The sequence below is a fragment of the Tachyglossus aculeatus genome, chromosome 14 (assembly GCF_015852505.1).
Source record: "Tachyglossus aculeatus isolate mTacAcu1 chromosome 14, mTacAcu1.pri, whole genome shotgun sequence".
Lineage (NCBI taxonomy): Eukaryota > Metazoa > Chordata > Mammalia > Monotremata > Tachyglossidae > Tachyglossus > Tachyglossus aculeatus.
This window is the reverse complement of record NC_052079.1, coordinates 36,640,862-36,664,166: the sequence shown is the minus strand read 5'-3', so window position 1 is coordinate 36,664,166 and position 23,305 is coordinate 36,640,862. Positions and strand designations below refer to the sequence as shown.

Here is a 23,305-nt window from a genome sequence, read left to right as displayed (position 1 = left end):
GCCTGGCTCACACATAAAACAGAAGTTGAAGTTTTAATAACATTTGTGGTTTCTGTCTTTTGAAACTCAGGCACAAATCATTTCTCGTTGACAGTTATAGGCTAAAGGAATAAAATGTATTCTAACTACCACTCCTGTGAATTCTTTATAGACTCCACATTTCCCCTCCCGTTGCCATAAACTTCTTGGATTAGATGGTGGAAACTCTTCTACTGTTCTGGCCTAAAGATGGGTGAGAAGAAAAGGCCACTTCCTCCAGCTTTCATTACCTATAAACATTTTTTTGTCCGTCTCCCCCATTGAACTGTAAGCTTCTTAAAGATCAGGCACGTGTATTTTGCTAATGATGAATTTTGTACAGTGCTTAGCACTCAATAAGTACTTCTGATTGATAGCTATTTTGTCTTTGTTTAGGGGTTGACCTTTGTGGTTGATGATTTGTCAGCTGGGAAGTGTCTTTTCTTAAATAATAACTAGGCCTGCCTAGGGCAGGTCACAATTTTTAAAGGAAGTTTTCTAGTGGAAAATTCCTTCAGTAATCCACACCTGGATGAGGCCTAGCTATCTTTTAGTGTGAAACCGGTGACTTTAAGACGGCAGAAACACACCTCTTTCAGGACCCATGATGAAAGAACACAGTTGCAGCTGAGCCATTTCAGTACGAGCTTTCAACCCACCATCCATCACAGGATCCCTCACCCAATTACCATCCTCTTCCTTCACCAATCCACCACCCTGCAAAACCTCTTGGTCATTCCCAGAGTCCAGGCAAACTAAGGTAAGAGAGCAGTTTCCAACGGTTCTTGATGTAAATTTTTTTTTATATACGTTTCTACCATTTTCCAGATTGTGTTTTACAATGTAATGATTTTTGCCATTTCCTTCTTGGGAAACTCACAGAACCCTAAGCAACTGGGAATCGAGCAGTCTCTTGGGTTAAGTGGGAGGCCCAGTAGACAATCACGTAGCCAAACATCCTGGTTTGCAGAGATTGAAACAAAAGGCTTTCAGCTGATGCTAAAGCATTATTCAAGGAAGCATCTGGTTTGGGGTTTTATGAGGAGAGAAGAGTGGTTCAATGCTGGTCAGACTCATCCTCTGGGAGTTTGTCATCAAAATAAGAACTGGAATTTAGGACAAATGAAGCATTTCCTTATGTTCATCCATGTGAGATAGCTGGACGTTTGCATTTTTAGTGATATAAATATCTTTCAAACAGCTCAATCATGTTCACATATATTTTGATGATGGCATTTGTTAAGCGCTTACTATGTGCAATGCACTGTTCTAAGCACTGGGGTGGTTACAAGGTGATCAGGTTGTCCCACGTAGGGCTCACAGTCTTAATCCCCATTTTACAGATGAGGTAACTGAGGCCCAGAGAAGTTAAGTGACTTGCCCAAAGTCACACAGCTGACAAGCGGCAGAGCCGGGAACAAATGTCATTATTATTATTATTTTGTTGTCTGTCTCCCCCATTTTAGACTGTGAGCCCGTTGTTGGGTAGCGATTGTCTCTATCTTTGCCAAATTGTACTTTCCAAGAGCTTAGTACAGTGTTCTGCACACCGTAAGCGCTCAATACGATTGAATGATTAGAACTGACTCCCAAGCCTGTGCTTTTCCACTGAGCCATGCTGCTTCTCTACTTTTCCTACTTATCCTTGTAGTTTTTATATTCGTTAAAATATTAAAGAGCAGCTCATAGGTAGCATAAATCCCAGGTCCTTCTGACTTCAAGGCCTGTCTGTACTCTATTCACTAGACCACCCTGCCTCTCCAATTCCTCAGGGGGCCTATAGTCACAGTCTGTTTCCAGTTTCTCTATAAACTACATCTTGAAGGTTCCTGTTTTTCTGTTTAATGGCTGTGAGTCTCTTGCCACTCTCACTCACTTTCACTTCCGAGGCCTTTGCTTTCTTTTTTGTTCCAGTTTTATACCCAAATAGGATGGGGTGGGAGTGGAAGAGGCTCCCATTATTCTGCAGAACAAACACCTGGAGGATGGGGCTGGCTGGGAGGTGGTTTCTGCAGCTGGTCTTCCACCAATCAATCAGTGATATTTATTGAGCACTTAATATGTGCAGAGCACTATACTGAGTGCTTGGGAGGAAGCAGTACAGCAAACACACTCTCTGCCCACATAGCCCAGCCTACTTCTCTGGGTCACTAGGACTCCTCTAGACTGTAAGCTGGGTGTTCATTCATTCAATCATATTTATTGAGAACTTACTGTGTGCAGAGCACTGTACTAAGCGCTTGGGAAGTACAAGTTGGCAACATATAGAGACGGTCCCTATCCATCAACGGGCTCACAGTCTAGAAGGGGGAGACAGACAACAAAACATGTGGACAGGTGTCAAGTCATCAGAATAAATAGAAGTAAAGCTATATGCACATCATTATGGGCGGGGAATGTGTCTGTACTTCCCAAGCGCTTAGTACAGTGCTCTGCACACAGTAAGCACTCATAAATATTATTGAATGAATGAATGTTTACTGTTGCATTCTTCCATGCGCTTAGTACAGTGCTCTGCACACTCTAAGAACTCAAAGTACAATTGAATGAATTCTCAGGATCTTTTTTAGTGCCTGGTAAATAAGAGGCAACTGTTTGCAGAGGCAAAGAGAAGCAGCGTGGCTCAGTGGAAAGAGCCCGGGTTTGGGAGTCGGAGGTCATGGGTTCTAATCCTGGCTCCACCGCTTGTCAGCTGTGTGACTTTGGGCAAGTCATTTAACTTCTCTGTGCCTTGGAGACCTCATCTCTAAATGGGGATTAAGACTGTGAGCCCCACATGGGACAACCTGATCACCTTGTATCCCCCCCTTGTAGAACAGTGCTTTGCACTTAGTAAGTGCTTAACAAATACTATCATTATTATTATTATTGACTAGGATTCCCTTTGCCTTTATTGAGGCACATTTTTATTTAAATGGTATTTGTTAAGCGCTATCTAGGTGCCAGGCACTGTATTAAACACTAGAGTGAATACAAGTTAATCATATAGGCCACAGTCCATGATCCACATGGGGCTCAGAGTCTTAAACCCCGTTTTACAGATGAGGTAACTGAGGCACAGAGAAGTTAATTGACTTGTCCAAGATCACACAGCAGACAAGTGGCAGAGCTTGGATTAGAACCCAGGTCCTTCTGACTCTCTTTCCACTAGGCCATATTGTTTCTCAATTTCAGATTTTAGAGGGATTCCTTGGAATTTTCCAATAGCACAATAGGCTCTTGATTTTCTCCATCATTTGCAGAGATAATTACATTATTCATAAGTACATATAGCATAGAAAATTAGATTTTCATTATCTAGAATGTAAGGTCCTTGAATGGAGACACAATATTTACCTACTCTACTGTACTCTCCCAAGCTAATACAGTGCTCTGCTCACATTGTGTTCAATAAATATCACTGATTGGCTTTTTTGAAGCTATTATTTATTAATATTTCATTTATTATTATTATTAACATTTATTACTATTATTTCATTTATTAATCAATCTCCCCTCCCTCAGGATTCTTCCTTCCTTACCCCAAGCCCACATATTTTTTCTTTCCAGGTCCTTGGAGAGTTGATAAGGGTCAGGTGGATTCTTTTCCTAAGAAAGAAGTTGGGAATCACTGATCTGGGTGCATCTCTGTCAAATGTTGCTAATAGTGAGATATTTTAGACTGGAATTTTTTTTTTCCAATGGGGAATCACAGAAGCTTTACTACTTAAAATGTAAATGCATAGGATGTTTCATCCCCAGGCGCATGGCTAGAAATTAGTAATTTCTGTCCATTACAATTCCAAGATTTGGATAAAATGCTATGGAAGAAATCCTGTATAATTTTTCCTCTTCCTTTTCAAATTTCATCAATTACCTTGTATGTACATTACATTCTAAAAGGGGACATCATCTCTGAGTGAGTTGAGTGAGGAAATCAGTGTCATTTCTTCAAACTAGGTGAGATTTATCAAATCAAGGGCGGCAAGACAGGTTAGGATTCAGTTTCTATATTAAGTGGAATGCTCAGTTCTACCACATGTAATTATTTTCCACTTAGAAAATAAAAGACAAGGGTAACAGTTGGTTTTAAATGTAATATGCAGGGAATTCTCTGCCATTTATTTACAGAATTCATTAAATGAGTGATTCACTTTATTATATGTAACATAAAGCAAATGTTTTCGAAGAGCTATTCTCTCATTCTATATGATTACTTGGTGAAGAAAATACGGTTCAGATGGAAACAACTTTTTTCCCTTCAGGAGAAAATATTAATCTCACTTTAATTGTCTCATTCCCACTGAAATTTAAACATCAGAAAACCCAGCATTGTATTGAGAATTGCCAAGGTCAGAAATGTTTGTTTTTAATGTTGGCTGCAAGTAACTTCATTTCTAAGAGAACGATTTCTTCATATGCTGAAAATAGCAATCTAGCAAAGGCACTGAGAGCATGGTATAATTCAGCTAAAGTTGCAACAGTCAATGCAAAACAGATGGTAGGACAATATGTTTCACAAGTCCAAACCATATGCGTATCTGATGTCAATCAATCATAGATATTGAGCTCTTATTGTGTGCAGAGCACTCTACTAAGCGCTTGGGTGAGTGCAATACAACAGAGTGGGCAGACATGTTCCCTGCCCACAATCAATCAATCAATCAATCATATTTATTGAGCGCTTACTGTGTGCAGAGCACTGTACTAAGTGCTTGGGAAGTACAAGTTGGCAACATACAGAGACAGTCCCTACCCAACAGTGGGCTCACAGTCTAGAAGGGGGAGACAGAGAACAAAACCAAACATACTAACAAAATAAAATAAATAGAATAGATATGTACAAGTAAAATAAATAAATAAATAGAGTAATAAATATGTACAAACATATATACATATACAGGTGCTTACTTAAAGTCTAGAGGGGGAGAAGTGTCTTTTGAAGCTGATGTTCTTTATCAACATCAAAATTATAAAATAACTAAAAGACTAAAGCATGTATTTGAACTGCTATTGGAGAAACGATTTTGCTGGTATCATCATCCTCATCAATCGTATTTATTGAGCGCTTACTGTGTGCAGAGCACTGTACTAAGTGCTTGGGAAGTACAAGTTGGCAACATATAGAGACAGTCCCTACCCAACAGTGGGCTCACAGTCTAAAAGGGGGAAACAGAGAACAAAACCAAACATACTAACAAAATAAAATAAATAGAATAGATATGTACTGGTACAGCTGGCTCATCCATAAAATACATTTGGGGGGATCTTGGTTCTAATCCCTGCTCTGCCACTTGCCTTGGGGAAGTCAAGTAACTTTTCTGTGCCTCTGTTTCCTCATTTTTAAAATGGGAATTCAATACCTGTTCTCTCTTCTAAGATGTGAGCCCCCACGTGAAACCAGAGACTGTATCTGACCTGATTAACCTGTATCTAATCCAGTCCTTAGCAGTTAGTAAGCCCCTGAAAAATATCACAATTATTATTCTAGTGCAAGGAAAAATAGTTGTTGGAAACTTCTTTTTGGGGTTTCCTCCAAAACCTAAAGATTTTTTAAATAATAATAATAATAATGGCATTTATTAAGCACTTACTATGTGCAAAGCACTGTTCTAAGCGCTGGGAAGGTTACAAGGTGATGAGGTTGTCCCACAGGGGGCTCACAACTGACAGGCTAAATCACTAAATGTGAGAAAATGCTAGTGATTATAATAGTTTCATTCTATTGAGGCTATCGAGGCAACCCAGGGATCAAAACTGAGATTTAAAAAGGATTAATCAAACTTGTATTTAACTAAATAATAGATTGTTACAATATGCTTATTAGGAACTCAAATCCTCATTTTCAAGGGAAGTAATGGTTGGCCATATTTAATTTTTGTATTGGAGGCTAAAATCATAATGACAAGGTGGTCGCAGCATTTTCCTCCTTAAATTGTCCATTGAAAGTTCAGCATACAGAAATCTCAGTTTTACTGACTTTAGTCCTCTCAGATATAAGTTTTTATATTTTCATTGTAAGAGGGCATGAAATACTTAGTTTGAAGTTGATTAATGAAACCAGGTTAGGAGTATTTTTGTTCTTCCTTATCTCTTGGGGGGATTTTTTAAAATCAAAAAATACAAATGTTTAAATATCTAAATCGGAGCCTAAATAAAGCTTTAAAAAGACAGCTCCCTATTGCTGCTTATCCAGTAAGTTCTTTGGCTTCTAAGGAAAATTCTCCTCAGCCTTTTTTTTTTTCTTCCTTTTTTTAGGATCAGTAATTGGTAAGAAATAAAGCAAACAAAAACCAAATAAAGTCTGCTTTTCATGGTCTACTTAGTTTGTTTTCTCATGGAATCCAGTATGCTATCTTTGTTTTCAGGAACTCTCTACAGTTCTATGTAAGACAATAGATATACCAGATAACCGGCAGTTACTCCAAGGTTCTGTTCTTTATCAGGATTAACTGTTAAACCAATAAACAAAGTAGGGTGTGTAGGTTTTTTTTTTTCTTCCCCCTACTGTCCTTTGCTGTTAGTATACCAGATGGCATTATATCCCAGGAAAAAAAAAAAACCCGAAAAACATTGCAAGTTAAAATGTAGGCCAGGCTCAGTTACTTCCACTTGATCACACTGTTTGGGGGCTTTCTTTGATGTAGAAAAAACCCAAACATAATGAAATGCATTAGCAGCTGTTTAATGGCTGGGAAAGTGCAAACCTGCATTGAACTCACTATTCCATTGACAACAGCAAGGCACATGTCCGTCTTAAGGAGGAATTTGGGGAGGAAAAAAGCTGGTTTGCCTATAGCTTCTGGACTTCTGGGCAAACTTCTGTGGGTGGGATATTATTTTTCCCTCATGAATAAGGGGTGGTTTGTGCTTCAGACAAATGGAAAACAGATGCATCAAATCACCTGCTATGTCTCCCCTCCCCACCAATCAACCTGCAGTTGGTACTGCCCTAAAGGCCTCAGGCAAGCGGACAAAAAAGTCCCTTAAAAGCCATCCTTTACTAGCTAATTTATAAAGATCAGGGTTCCCAGAATTTAATGTACTTTTATGTTTTTCCTGATTTCCATTCTCATTGTTATGGATTTTCCTAGTGGCCTCCTTCAAGGAAAGTATAATATATGTAATGAGTGGCATTGTGTACACAGAGCTGAAGGTTAGCACATTAATCATTTCAAACACGCTGGCAGACACTCCAATGTTTCATCCATCAATATACAGTAGAGACATCCTTGAACACAAAGGGCTTAGAGATATAGATAGAGAGTTATCTACATTAGCAGAGAGACATGTCTAGTAAGGTAAATGGAAATACCTTGAGTGGAGATGAGTAAAATAGGCAACAATTCTAGAATTTATGGACAATTTGGGGGATGAAGACTTGCCATTTTCAACTACAGGATAACCTTGTATCCTGGTGTGTAGTAAGCACTTGTTATTATTATTATTCAGAGAGGAATGGACGACCATGAGAAGTTATTTTAGAGTGGGGAGGTGTGCGCAAAATGATGTTTGATGATGTCAGGTATCGAGGTCTGAGAGGAGGCCGTCCCAAGTAGTAAAGTAGGAATATGACAAGTGCTTGCAGCAGTTCAGATGGAGAGAAAGGGCGGGGATTCTGGAAATGTTTGGAACAAAGAATCAATAGGATTTGGTTACAGATTGAATACTGGGGTTGAAAGAGAGGGAGGAGTCAAGGAAGATGCCAAGGCTGGGGGCTCGAGAGATAAGCGCTTAGTATAGTGCTCTGCACACAGTAAGCGCTCAGTAAATACAATCGAATGGATATGGTCGACAGAGTTGGGTGGAGGAGAGGATTTGGGAGGGAAGATGAGGAGCTTGCACTTTGTCGTGTCGTGACATCACAATATCCTCATGTTACGCCTTTGTGGGTCCCCTCTCAGCATCCAATCAGCAGCAGAGCCAAGAATTTTTCTAGCAAGGATGCGGTGCAAATGTATGCGCAAATGTTGGCTAAGGAGTTGTACTTTAGAAGAAAGGGGTTATAAAATGCATTTTGGGATGAACTTGTTCAATATTCAATTTTCCCTAGACCCTGTTCCCATCATTAACATAGGTGTATTTCCACCAATTTTACGTCTCAGCAGTTACGTCAACTTCCAATTTTCTGGAATTTAGGGGCTACAGTGTTTGGCCTATGTATTTCTTTTTTTGAATAAGATTTATGAGGAGATAAATCAATCCCTTTACTATCTTGATCTGTATATGTTTAAGTTGTAAATGACTGTTTCCTTTTTTAAAAAAATAATTGGGCCAGTTTTTATGCTAGGGTGCCAGCTTGTTGTTTGGATGTTTTAAAATTATTTTGCCTTTTGTTTTCATTTACCTTTCAAAATTCCAAGGATTTTAGCCGTTAATCGTAATTCTGGAAGTGAGCAAACGGTTTAGGATAAAGCTAAAAAACTGACCCTTCCCGGCCAAATGTTTTCTCCAGACCTCAAAATCTGAACCCAAATCTCCTTTCCAAATGCATCCACTGTCCCTACTTCTTCCTCTGCACTGCCAGGCAGAGGGGCGGGCCTGAAAATAGTTGTGCCGAAATATCCCAAAGCGGTCAATCCTCACTGTTACTCCACCCTGACTAAAGCAGGAAAATACCCCCATGATAAGCTTGATTCTGTGATACATTTACATTTTCCAGGCCCGTTTTGCAAATCTCAATGTTCTGCTAAGCACCCCAAGGCTGGGTGCTTATCTGAGCTCACAGGAATAAGATTTGCCTATCACTAAATTTGTCTGGCTATTTTCATTAAATCCCTTTCGGTTTTGACTTCTTGTTTTCGAGGGTCTCTCTGTTGCTAATACTAAAAATAATAGTAATAATAACAGTAATGATAATGGAGATATGTGAGTGCTATAATCAGGTCGGACTCAGTCACTGACCCACATGGGGCTCACTATCTAAGGGGAAGGGAGGACAGGCATTGAGTCCCCATTTTACAGACGAGGAAACAGAGGCACAGAGAAGTTAGGCATCTTAAGGTCACACAGCAAGCAAGTGGCAGAACTGAAATTAGACCCAGTCTTCTGAGTCCCGGACCCATTCTCTTTCCACTAGGCCACATCTCTAATCAGTCACTCAATCAATTGTATTTATTCAGTGCTTACTATGTGCAGACCACTGTTCTAAATAGGAGAGTACAATACAAGAGAAGTAGCAGACACGTTTGTGGCCCGTAATGAGTTTACCGTCTATGAATAAATAATTTAAAGATACGTACATAAGTGCTGAGGGGTTGGGAGTGGGGCTAATATCAAGTGTCCATAGGTCATAGATCCAAGTGGATAGACAATGCAGGAGAGAGAGCTAGCTGGGGAAAAGGAGCTTCATGGAGAGGATGTGATCTTACTTGTCCTTTGAAGGTGGAGAAAATGGTGGTCTGGCACGTATGGACTTGCCCTGACTTGCTCCCTTTGTTTTCTCCCTCTCCCAGCCACACAACACTTCATCTGTCATTTATTTATTTCTATTAACACCTGTCTCCCCCTCTTGACTGTAAGGTCGTTGTGGGCAGGGAATGTGTCTGTTAATTGTTGTACCCTTCCAAGTGCTTAGTACAGTGCTCTGCACACGGTAAGCGCTCAATAAAATACTATTGAATGAGTGAATAAGGAAGGGGAGAGAGTTTCAGCCTTGGAGGAGGACTTGGGAAAGGGGTCTGTGGTGAGATAGACCAGATCAGGGTTCAGGGAGCAAGATGGGGCTGGAGGAGGGGAGTGGGCTTTCGGTCATTATTTTTTTCATTTTATTTTATCCTCATCCTGTTTTTCGGTGGAGGAGTCGCCTTTGTAGTCCTACGGGCTTCGGGGCTGCTCGGTGTTTCTCTGGGTCTAGCTTTTCTTTAGCAGCAGTGGTGGTTCCAGCTGTCCACTGGATAACTACCCTGGGTATCTGGGAAGAGAACTTGAGGGCTTCTGGACTGGGTATTTAGCCCATCAGGTAGAGGTGTTTCATCTATACTGCGAAAGGGAGCTATATCCTCTTTCTCTGGACACTGGCGTTGTTTCCCCGGCAAAGCCCGAGGCATACAGGCCAGATGTGTCCAGGCCTTGCCGACCGGCCAAGTAAATCAGCTCGATTTTCATGGGAATGTGTGCTCGTGGAGGAACTCCAAGTGCAACCGCTGCTGGAACATCTTGTACTCTTTTAGCCTAGGGGTCTAAGAGGCAGCAGCAGGGAAAGGAAATCACGGAGCCAGTGCAGATTTTGAGGCTCTCTGTGAGCTTTTTCTTAACTCACCTGACTCAATCAATCAGTATATTTACTGAGCACCTACCGTGTGCAGAGCAGTGCTATAATAATAATGGTTTCAGTTAATAATAATGGTGATGATGATGGCATTTATTAAGCGCTTACTATGTGCAAAGGTGATCAGGTTGTCCCCCGGGGGGCTCACAGTCTTAATCCCCATTTTACAGATGAGGTAACTGAGGCACAGAGAAGTTAAGTGACTTGCCCAAAGTCACACAGCGGATAATTGGCGGAGCCGGGATTTGAACCCATGACCTGGCTCTTTTCCACTGAGCCACGCTGCTTCTCTGTTAAGCGCTTACTATGTGCCAAGCACTGTTCTAAGCACTGGGGGGGATGCAAGGTAATCAGGTTGTCCCATGTGGGGCTCACAGTCTTCATCCCCATGGTACAGATGAGGTAATAGGCACAGAGAAGTTAAGTGATTTGCCCGAAGTCACACAGCTGACAAGTGGTGAAGCTGGGATTAGAACCCATGACCTCTGATTCCCAAGCCCAGGCTCTTTCCCCTGAGCCACACTTCTCTAAGCTCTTGGGGGAGTACAAGAGAGATGGAACAGATAAGAATTTGAGAGGTCCTCCACTGATTTATTTTTCTTATTTGAAGCTGTAGATTCCCCATGAAGCAGAGCAGTTTCTCCAAGGGCCACTATTCACTACCGTTTCGGTCATTCCGGTTTGTGATCTCATTTCATCCATTCATTTGTCCTTTGTGGGTCTTGCAGACGTGGGGTTGGTGGCTAACAGACTAGTATTTGTGCTTTATCTCTTCATCTTAAGATGCGATGAGAACCGCGATTATCATCTGGGAACTTTCAACAATCCTGCCGCTTCATTACAGGTCCTTTCTTGCGTTCCCTCAGGTTGTGAAATGAAAATGGAAGAGTTGTTTTGGTGGTGTTTTTTCTTTCCTCAGGCCAACCAGGATGGGACCTTTGGTGTCATTGACGTACCTGGGTCTATAAGTGTTCTACTCACTAGTCCTTTTTCGGGTCAGAATCTGTTATTTATCTTGTCCTTGGTATAGTCGTGACGTATTTCGGATGAGTTTTACAAGTGACTTTTCAAGTCTTTCTCCTTTCCTGATGCTCCAGTGTGTTGCCAATTTGCATTCAGAGTGTTCTTTTATAACTAGGCCCTTATCCTTAATAATGCTGTACTAGATAGATTTGATTTGAAACAATGAGTGATTCTTTCAGCTGGTCTCTGCTTGGTTTTGTGATTGACTGTGAAACAAAGCCGTATTAAGTCTTTTTACCTCAGTGTTCAGGTCGGACTGGATCTGGCCCCTTTTCTGCCCTATCTCCCACCATTAGGTGCTTTTCTGAAGTACTAAGTCGACTCTTCCTCAGGCTCAATTCATCAACTGTATTTATGGAGCATTTACTGTGTGCAGAGCACCGCATTAAGCGCTTGGGAGAATCCAGTACAACATGTTCCCTGCCCACAAGGAGCTTGGAGTCTAGAGGGCAGGGCCAAAGGTCAGGCTAAAGGATCACTCACACATTTCCTTCTTCACAGGCACAATTTCACCTCCAATTTCAATTCCATTCCCCTTGGAAGCACACAAAAAATCTGAACACTTACGCTTAAAAGCTATTTTTCCAGTATAGATGGTACAGTTTCGCTGACACTTTATTTGCCTCTTTTTGATACCCACTTGTGGCTTTCTCCAAATGATTTACTCTCAGCCATCGCCCTTTTTTTCTGGACTTTCTTCTTTAGGTATCTACAGCCCCATTCTTTATTGCCACCCACCTTTCCCACCTTGTTTTCCCTCTTCCTTGTCTATCTTTGCTGCACTTTACCCTCATCTTCATTCTACCTATGCGTCCACTGCCTTTTCCCCTCTGTTTTAGTTTTTCTGTTCTCCTAATCCCAGCTCTTCCGCTTGTCCGCTGTGTGTCACTGGGCAGGTCGCTTAGCCTCTCTGTGTCTCTGGTTTCCTCATCTGTAATTTAAGGATGAATTACCTGTTTTCCCTCCCTCTTCTAGTAATAATTATGGTATTCGTTAAGCGAAGCACTGGGGTGGATGGAAGCAAATTGGGTCGGACACAGTCCCTGTCCCATGCGGGGCTTACAGTCTCAACCCTCATTTTACAGATGAGGTAACTGAGGCCCGGAGAAGTGAAGTGACCGGCACAAAGTCACACAGCAGACAAGTGGCAGAGCTGGGATTAGAACCCATGACCTTCTGACTCCCAGCGCTGTGTTCTAGCCATTATGCCATACTGCTAGAATGTGACCCCAGAGAGGGTCTGGACCTGTATCTGATCTGATTATTTTCTATCCTTCCCAGTGCTTAGCATGATGCTTGGCACATAGAAAAGGGCTGAAAGAGCAACATCGTTATTGTTTATGCTTCACATATCTGTGAGCCCGTTATTGGGTAGGGACCATCTCTATATGTTGCCGGCTTGTACTTCCCAAGCGCTTAGTACAGTGCTCTGCACACAGTAAGCGCTCAGTAAATACGATTGAATGAATAAATTCCTGCCCTTTTTCCCCAACTGGGCTCACCTGATTTTTTTTTTTTTTTAATCCTGGAGTTCCTGCGTTCTTTCTCTCCAAACCATTTCAAATGTAACTTCTTCCTTCAGCCTTTTCTCTTTCCCGGGACAATGCTTGTTTGGGAGACAGTAAAATAAGAAATAGCTCTTGCAACACTCCAGGCCCTAGAGCATTCATGAGAGCTTACTGAGTGCAAAGCACTGTACTAGGCGCTTGGGAGAGTACAATACAACAACAGACACATTTCCTGCCCACAAGGAACTCCCAGGTAACAGTGGCCTCTCTGCTTAGTTTGTCTTGCACAGCACCGAACACTTGTGAGGGTTTAATAAATGCTTTTAGGTGATGATGAACCCTGCTCATCAAGAAGTACATAATTATTAACTAATCTGTTTTTATCCCTGTTGAGCCACACCTCAGTGGCTATCACTCGCCCTGGAGGAGATTTAGACTTTGTACATCTGTGTTTGCATTCGGCAACAAGCCTACATGTCTAGCCGTGCTGTGATCACCCACGTATTTTACACAGGTCACCCGATTCCTACGGTTCATAGTGACCCAGATGTGAATTGAGCAATTTCGTTGTCATCACTGAAAGAGCCTCATGGCAATAATAACTGTGGTCTTTTGAAGTGTTCGCATTGTACTAAGTCCTAGGGTAGCTACACCACGATCAACTCAATCGGTCAATAGTATTTGAGCACTTATTGTGGGCAGGGCAGTCTGCTGGGCTTAGGAGAGTACAACGGATTTAGCTCACTGTGGTCAGAGAATGTGTCTGTTTGATGCTGCAAGTGCTTAGATTAGTACAGAGAGGTTAAATGACTTGCTCAGGGTCACACAGCACACGACTCAGTGGAAAGACCATGGGCTTTGGAGTCAGAGGCCGTGGGTTCAAATCCCGGCTCCGCCACTTGTCAGCTGTGTGACGTTGGGCAAGTCACTTCACTTCTCTGGGTTCCCTCATCTGTAAAATGGAGATGAAGACTGTGAGCCCCTCGTGGGACAACCTGATTACCTTGTGTCTACCCCAGCGCTTGGAACAGTGCTTTGCACATAGTATGTGCTTAACAAATACCAACATTATTATTATTATTAAGTGGTGGGGCTAAGGTTAGAACCTTCTAGTTTCCATTAACTGCTTCTCTACCAGAATCCCCCAAGCTAGCTGGAATGGGGTCAGACTACTAGTTCCTAAGCAGCGCTCCTCAAATCCAACTATGCTGCGTGGTCGGGAAATCGAAGTGGACGGTGAAAAGATCTCCTAAGAAAAAGTTGGGGGAAGTGGGTCAGCTCCTCTGGACCACCAATGGTTGAAGAATTTGTGGATAAACAAGTCTCCTCTGGCATCAGAGTAGCATCACTGGGTCCTTGAGCTGTTACCATTCCCAGAGCTTTCTTGCCCGGGACAAAGTTCCTGCTGGGAAGCAGTCCTGCCTGATTCTGGAGAAAGGCACTCAGCTCCACTATAGTAATAATAATAATGATGGTACTTGATAATATTAATAATAATAATGTTGGCATTTGTTAAGCACTTACTATGTACCAAGCACTGAAGCGCTGGGGGCGATACAAGGTCATCAGGTTGTCCCATGTGGGGCTCGCAGTCTTAATCCCCATTTTACATATGAGGCCCAGAGAAGTGAAGTGACTTGCCCAAAGTCACACAGCTGACAAGTGGCAGAGCCGGGATTAGAACCCATGACTTTTGACTCCCAAGCCCATGCTCTTTCCACTAATAATAATAGTGATGATGGCATTGGTTAAGCACTTACTCTGTGCCAAGCACTGTTCTAAGCACTGGGGGGGCTACAAGGTAATCAGGTTGTCCCTTGTGGGGCTCACAGTCTTATTCCCCATTATACAGAAGAGGTCACTGAGGCCCAGAGAGGTGAAGTGACTGGCCCAAAGTCACACAGCTGACAAGTGGCAGAGCCGGGATTAGAACCCATGACCTCTGACTCCCAAGCTAAGCCACACTGCTTCTCGGTGGTGTGAGCCAGACTGTGAGCCCACTGTTGGGTAGGGACCGTCTCTGTATGTTGCCAACTTGTACTTCCCAAGCGCTTACTACAGTGCTCTGCACACAAGCGCTCAATAAATACAATTGATTGATTGATTGGTGTCGACTTCTACACTCAGTGGTGTGGATGGACGTATCCAACTTGGCTCCCCGTTTCCCTGGCCTCAGGTGCGTTCCTGACTCCAGATCCAAGCTCCGGAGCAGAGAGCTTGTGGCCTGCTCCCAACTTCCTCCGAGATAAGGCTCCCCACAACAAGCTCTCCCTCCAGGACCATCAAACACTTCACTTGGTGATGAGCTGAAGTAGCGTGGCCTACTGGATAGAGTGCGGACCTGGGTTCTAATCCCAGTTCTGCCACTTGTCTGATGTGTGACCTTGGGCAAGTCACTTCACTTCTCCAGGCCTCGGTTACCTCATCTGTAAAATGGGGATTAAGACTGTGAGCCCCATGCGGGACAGAGACTGTGTCCAGCCTGATTTGCTCATATCCACCCCAGTGCTTAGTACAGTGCCTGGCCTATAGTAAATGCTTAACAAATATCACTATTAGTAGTAGTAGTATTCATTCATTCATTCAGTTGTATTTATTGAGCACTTACTGTGCGCAGAGCATGATACTAAGCACTTGGAAAGTACAAGTTAGCAACATATAGAGACAGTCCCTACCCAACAGCGGGCTCACAGTATAGAAGGAGGAGACAGACAACAAAACAAAACATATTAACAAAATAAAATAAATAGAATAAATATGTTCAAGTAAAATAAATAGAGTAATAAATACGTAGTATGTCGATCACTCTTGCTGAGTACTGTACTGATCATTTAGGAGACCATAGAGTTAGTAGTAGACATGTTAGTTGTATATTTCGATCGACTCTATTATAGTGTACTCTCCCAATTGCTTAGTCCAGGTCTGTGCACACAAGAGCTTAGTACAGTGCTCTGCACACAGTGAGTGCTGAATAAATACAATTAATAATAATAATGATGGTATTTGTTAAGTGCTTACTATGTGCAAAGCACTGTTATAAGCGCTGGGGAGGTTACAAGGTGATCAGGTTGTCCCAGGGGCGGCTCACAGTTTTCATCCCCATTTTTACAGATGAGGTAACTGAGGCACAGAGAAGTGAAGTGACTTGCCCAAAGTCACACAGCTGACAGTTGGCGGGGCCGGGATTCGAACCCATGACCTCCGACTCCAAAGCCCGGGCTTTTTCCACTGAGCCACGCTGCTTCTCCAATTGAATGAATGCACACAGTAAGCACTTAAGGAATACAGTTTGATTGATAGTGTCAATCTCAGCCAAGTTTATATATGATTACTCAATTTTTTATCTATTGTAGTCTCATCCATTTATACATCCTTGTCTTCTTTGGACAATTTTCAAAGACACAGTTGCATTTTACCCTGCGCCTATGCATGCCAAGAGTGCTCACTAGTACTGTAGTTAGCGCGCAGTGGGGGCTCAGTAAATACTGTTGTTGAAAAGTCAAGTAATGACATTTATTGAGCATTTACAGTGTGCAGAACACCTTACTAAGCACTTAAAAGTACAATCAATCAATCAATCATATTTATTGAGCACTTACTGTGTGCAGAGCACTGTACTAAGTGCTTGGGAAGTACAAATTGGCAACATATAGAGACAGTCCCTACCCAACAGTGGGCTCACAGTCTAAAAGTACAACAGAGTCGGTAGATAGGACCCCCTACCCCGAGGATGCCAGCGATATAAAGCATTTCAGTCTTTTCTGGCCCATGCTGACGCATTATCAGCAAAGTCATTTTCAGATCCAGAGGATAACTGGTAATTATTGTGGGCTACACGACGATTGTTCCTCATAGAGTTGTCATGGTTGCTGGGCTTTGTTCTTCTTTCACCGGGCATCTTCATGATGGAGCTCTCTGTTCTTGGCAGCTACTTGGCTGGCTCTGCTTCTTCTTCAAACCCGCAGAAGCCGCAGTGCTGTGCCTGAGGTTCACTTCCCCCCTTGTTCTCCCTGGATTCCCATGTGGATCGTGGTAAGAGCCTTGCCTTTCGGGATGTCTAGGGGAATCCATTGTGTCGACTTGGGCAAGTGGCTTCCCTTCTGCGTGCCTCACTTCCCTCATCTGCCAAATGGGTATTCAGTTCTCCCTCCTATTTATATAGTGAGCCCCATGTCGAACTTGACTGTCTTATATCTACCCCAGTGCTTAATTCAGTACTTGACACACAGTAAGCACTTAAAAATACTGCTTATTATTATTATATATTGTGAATGGATACAGGGATTTTAAGGGAGGCTATGACCTAGTTTTTAATCTGCCAGTAACTCACTCTTCACCAAGGAATTGACTTCTTGCTACTTACGCTTTTGATAGAGCTGTTTTCTTTTTAAATATTTACTTCTCTTTTGAAAGAAAAAATGTTCTTGGGCCCAAGGAAACTTTCTTGCATACTTCAGTTGAAACCAAAACCTACCTGAAAAAAAAACTTCAGGGATTTTTCTGAAGAGGGAGAAAGGTTTTAATGTCAGTACTGAGACAAAGGTTTCCTTCTACCGGACTTTCTTTCTGTTTGTCCTGCTGCTGAATTCTAGGTTTTGTGGCCAGTTTCAATAGCCACAGACTGGAAAGTAATAGCAGGATAAATTGAGGTCGAAATGAGTTTGGAATAGAGAAAAGATCATATACAAACATGAAAGGCCTCTGGTAACAATAAAGAGAATCCTGGAAAATTTTGTACTTGCTGCCAAAGAGAGATTTGTTTTCTGAGCTCCATCATCATCATCATCAATTGTATTTATTGAGTGCTTACTATGTGCAGAGCACTGTACTAAGTGCTTGGGAAGCACAAATTGGCAACATATAGAGACAGTCCCTACCCAACAGTGGGCTCACATGGAGGTGTTCGCTTTTGTGTGTTTTCACACACTATCTCTATCCCTGTCCCCCCAAATCCAGCCCCTACAACAATGTGAACAACTGTAATTCCTCTTCTGAAAATTCAGGCTAACACATTACAACTGAATTCTAACCTAATAGCTCCCAAATCATAAGGGGGTGGGGGGTGGACATTTCTTCAAATTGGAAATGAGGTTCAATCTCCCGGTATCTTCTCCAACATTGTTCCTCGTTAATCTTCAAGTCATGTCTGAGAAGATTTCTTGGGTCCCTCAGCAAGCCTATCTTCTCCATGGTTAAGTTAATATCAATCAATACTCATAGTGTTTTCTTGGTAAAATACGGAAGTGCTTTACCATTGTCTCCTTCTGCCCGGTAAACTTGAGTCTCCATCCTTGATTCTCTCCCATGCTGCTGCTGCCCAGCATAGGGGAGTTTTGATTTGTAGCAAATTGTCTTCCACTCTCTAGCCACTGGCCAAGCTAGGAATGGAATGGGTAGGCCTCTGCTTGACTCCCCCTCCCATAGTTGAGACTGGTAGAGGACTGGAAACTCTCCAGGTGTGACCCTGAGACTGGAATGACCCCGCTAAATGTTATCCATCTCCTTTGATCCGCTTGGACCTCAATTTCCATCTGAACAGGCTCAGACTCTTGGGTGTGACTGTCCCAGACTTCAGTCTGCCCAGGTTCCAGCTGGAAAACTTCATGTCAGTCAATCAATCATATTACAGAGCACTGAGAAGCAGCGTGGCTCAGTGGAAAGAGAATGGGCTTTGGAGTCAGAAGTCATGGGTTCAAATCCTGGCTCCACCAACTGTCAGCTGTGTGACTTAGGGCCAGTCACTTTGCTTCTTCTAGACTGTGAGCCCACTGTTGGGTAGGGACTGTCTCTATATGTTGCCAGCTTGTACTTCCCAAGCGCTTAGTACAGTACTCTGCACACAGTAAGCGCTCAATAAATACGATTGATGATTGATTCTCTGGGCCTCAGTTCCCTCATCTGTAAAATGGGGGTGAAGTCTGTGAGCCCCACCTGGGACAACGTGATCACCTTGTAACCTCCCCAGCGCTTAGAATGGTGCTTTGCACATAGTAAGCACTTAACAAATGCCATTATTATTATTATTATTATTATTATTATTATTATTATTACTACTAAGCACTTGGGTCCTTAATCCCGTGTCCTCTTCCAGCTGCTTCAGGTGATGCAGAGGACAAATGGATAGGGGATATCATCATACGCTACTAGTAGAGAGTTGAAAAGCCCTGGAGAGTTGTATCAGCCTGGGTCATCTTGAGGGGTTAAGTCAAAGCCAAATCTAGCTGAGTTGGGTTAAGTTTGGACATGTTGCCTTTCCTCTGCATGTACCCTTTGTGGGACATTATCAAGTTGGGAATTGGTGGTACCATGACTGGGTGTCACCGGCTCTGGGGGAAAATATCATTTGTTTCTCTGAGCTGCTGTCACCCCAGTTCCAGCAGAACCCCCCTGGGAGTTGAGAAAAAGGATAAAAGCTGTACATCTCCGTGGCCTCACATCCTGGAAGTGAGGCCCAGGGCCCATTGATAATAACAGTTATGTATGTGTTAAACACTTACTAGGTGCCAAGCACCTGCTGAGCTCTGAAGTAGATATAAGATAATCAGGCCTGATAAAATCTCTGCTCCACAGGGGGCTCACAATCCAAGTGGAAAGGAGACTAAGTAGTTAATCCTCCTTTAATAGGTGAGGAAACTGTGACCCAGAGAAGTTGAGCTATTTGCCCAAGGTCACACAGCAGACAAGCAGTAGAGCTGGAATTAGAACTCAGCTCCTCTGATTCTCAGGACTGTGCTCTTTCCACTAGGCCAAAATGCTTCTCTTCTAAAGCAGAACTGAATGGCACAGTTGTTTTCTGGCCCCAGCAGAACACCGATTTTATTTTTTCTCTGTCTCTTTAGCACATTCTTTCCAAACAGCACCAGTCCATTATACTGCCCATATTTCTTATAGCGCATTCTCCTTTTGTGATAATGTTCTGATTTGATTTAGGAGGGCATGCTAAATTTGGCTTGGGTCAAATGCCTCCCTCCTTTTCACTCATTCATTCAATCGCATTTATTAAGCACTTACTGTGTGCCGAGCACTGTACTAAGCACTTGGGAAAGAATTATACAACAATAAAGAGTGACAAGGCTACCCACAAGGAGCTCACACCCTAGAGCTCTTTTTGCTCCTTTAACCTTTGAAGTATTTTGACTTGGAATTAAAACTTTGAATTAGAAAGATTAAACCTGCGTTTCAACAACTGGTGGCACTCTGTTAAGCGTTGGATCTTTAGCAATCAGTTGTATTTTTGGAGTGCTAACTGTGTGCAGAGCACTGTACCAAGCGCTTGGGAGATTACAATATGACAGAATTAGCCATGGGAGGGAAAAGGAGAGTGAATAGGGGCAAGGGGCTCGGTGGAGGAATGATTCAGTTCGAATTTTTATTTGTACTTTCGGCACCTTCTGTGAGATGGTCTCAGAACGCCGTCTAGGTTTCTGTATTTTCTAGGAATTTGATATTTAGTTTTCTCGATGGTTTGGTTGCTGCTTCCCCAGCACTGGTTATTCTTGATATCACGTTAGGAGCAAACAATTGACAGTCGGCTCAGCATTTGGCCCTCGGCATATGACTTTAGTGATCTCTCTGTCCGTCAAGCCCCTCAGAAGGACTTATCTGCAAGACGTCATTGTTTATTTCCTGGGGATATCTGATTTTTTTAAATCTTATTTCAGGGAAAGATATTTATTGAGTTCTTATTCTATGTGCCACACTGTACTAAACATTAAGCACTGTCCTTATTTGGGGACCGTGAAGATCACATGGGTAAATATGAGCAGATGGCTGGCATGTTGACTGGGCAGACATACACTATTCCTATTTAACTTCCCAATCCTATGAGGTCTGATGGTATTTTTCCATATTTAAACATCAATAGCCACTAGTCCATTGAGATATTCTGTGATGATCAACTCTTCAGTTTTGGAGTCAGTATAACAGTCCTTTCCAGATTAAGAGTTTTTTTTTCTTTCTCTTTGTGTCTATTTTTTATAGTTGGGATGTATGTGGATGTATGTGGATGTATGTATGTATCTGGCTTCCGTCCCCTTCATTCCACGGAAACTGCGCTCTCAAAGGTCACCAATGACCTCCTGCTTGCCAAATCCAACGGCTCATACTCTGTCCTAATCCTCCTCGACCTCTCAGCTGCCTTCGACACTGTGGACCACCCCCTTCTCCTCAACACGTTATCTGACCTTGGCTTCACAGACTCCGTCCTCTCCTGGTTCTCCTCTTATCTCTCCGGTCGTTCTTTCTCAGTCTCTTTTGCAGGCTCCTCCTCCCCCTCCCATCCTCTTACTGTGGGGGTTCCCCAAGGTTCAGTGCTTGGTCCCCTTCTGTTCTCAATCTACACTCACTCCCTTGGTGACCTCATTCGCTCCCACGGCTTCAACTATCACCTCTACGCTGATGACACCCAGATCTACATCTCTGCCCCTGCTCTCTCCCCCTCCCTCCAGGCTCGCATCTCCTCCTGCCTTCAGGACATCTCCATCTGGATGTCCGCCCGCCACCTAAAGCTCAACATGTCGAAGACTGAGCTCCTTGTCTTCCCTCCCAAACCTTGTCCTCTCCCTGACTTTCCCATCTCTGTTGACGGCACTACCATCCTTCCCGTCTCACAAGCCCGCAACCTTGGTGTCATCCTCGACTCCGCTCTCTCATTCACCCCTCACATCCAAGCCGTCACCAAAACCTGCCGGTCTCAGCTCCGCAACATTGCCAAGATCCGCCCTTTCCTCTCCATCCAAACCGCTACCCTGCTAATTCAAGCTCTCATCCTATCCCGTCTGGACTACTGCACTAGCCTTCTCTCTGATCTCCCATCCTCGTGTCTCTCTCCACTTCAATCCATACTTCATGCTGCTGCCCGGATTATCTTTGTCCAGAAACGCTCTGGACATATTACTCCCCTCCTCAAAAACCTCCAATGGCTACCGATCAATCTGCGCATCAAGCAGAAACTCCTCACCCTGGGCTTCCAGGCTGTCCATCCCCTCGCCCCCTCTTACCTCACCTCCCTTCTCTCCTTCTACTGCCCAGCCCGCACCCTCCGCTCCTCCACCACTAATCTCCTCACTGTACCTCGCTCTCGCCTGTCCCGCCATCGACCCCCGGCCCACGTCATCCCCCGGGCCTGGAATGCCCTCCCTCTGCCCATCCGCCGCACTAGCTCTCTTCCTCCCTTCAAGGCCCTGCTGAGAGCTCACCTCCTCCAGGAGGCCTTCCCAGACTGAGCCCCTTCTTTCCTCTCCCCCTCGTCCCCCTCTCCATCCCCCCGTCTTACCTCCTTCCCTTCCCCACAGCACCTGTATATATGTATATATGGTTGTACATATTTATTACTCTATTTATTTATTTATTTATTTTACTTGTACACTTCTATCCTACTTATTTTATTTTGTTGGTATGTTTGGTTCTGTTCTCTGTCTCCCCCTTTTAGACTGTGAGCCCACTGTTGGGTAGGGACTGTCTCTATGTGATGCCAATTTGTACTTCCCAAGCGCTTAGTACAGTGCTCTGCACATAGTAAGCGCTCAATAAATACGATTGATTGATTGATTGATTGATATGTGCCAATAATGGTAGAAAAGCATTTTGACTTTAGACAGGCATAGGATTATGAGTCCATCACATGTCTCTGGGAAGATTTGGGAGGTCAGTAGCTAAGTCTGGCTCAGTGTAAATCCAAGATGTTAACAGAGATGCCATAAGAAAAACAAAGATGTTATCTAGAGTTGTAATAATAATAAATAATATTTATTAAGCTCTTATTATTTGCCAAGTACTGTACCAAGTACTGAGGTAGATACAAGGTATTTAGATTGAACCTAGTCTCTGTCCCACATAGGGCTCACTGACTTAGTTGGAGGGAGAACAGGTTTAATCCCCATTTACAGATGAGGAAACTGAGGCACAGATCTATTAAGAGACTTTCCCTAGATCACACAGCAGGTGTGATGCCATATTACCTCTTAGTAAATGCGTGTGTTATTTCTTCTGTTTCTTCTATATAAGATAAATCATTCAGCTGTTTTCCCCTCTAACTGGATCCTGGAAAAAAAAACCCCGAAATCAAAAATATTTCTTTTACCCACACCAAATATTCCAATTTATTTATCCATGCGCTAAAGCAAATGTGCTCGCCCCTGAACATGATGATGCACGAAAAGCTACAGTCCTTACATTTAAAGACATTGTGCCCCTTTCAGTGCCCTGTTCGATGGTTTCAGTTACTCAAATATACTGCACCCTCTTTAATGAAAATTTCCTGAATTGTTCTTTGACTTTATGAAAATGTATTTTTCAACATTTAATGCATCATTTATTAGCATTAGTGGAATGCTGAATATTAAAGTCAAATAGTTCACAAAAGGTGCATTGGATGAAGGGGTATGATTTTTGTCGTGAGCTAGGGGCTGATATTTTTCAAACAGGTTTATCATTGCGTGTTTGCTCTCTTCAGAATGTTTGTATTTGTTTCCAAGTTTAAACTTCTAAGATTGTCTGGAATTCACGG

The 23,305-nt window shown here is 42.9% G+C and overlaps 1 long non-coding RNA gene across 1 annotated transcript in view; it reads left to right on the top strand.

Annotated features, from left to right (window-relative positions):
* Positions 1–500: 500 nt before the first annotated feature.
* Positions 501–23,305, top strand: part of LOC119937212 — a 62,209-nt gene continuing 39,404 nt past the window's right edge. Inside the window, exon 1 of the long non-coding RNA XR_005453948.1 lies at positions 501–778. This is a non-coding gene — a long non-coding RNA (uncharacterized LOC119937212). The remainder of the gene's footprint in view (positions 779–23,305) is intronic.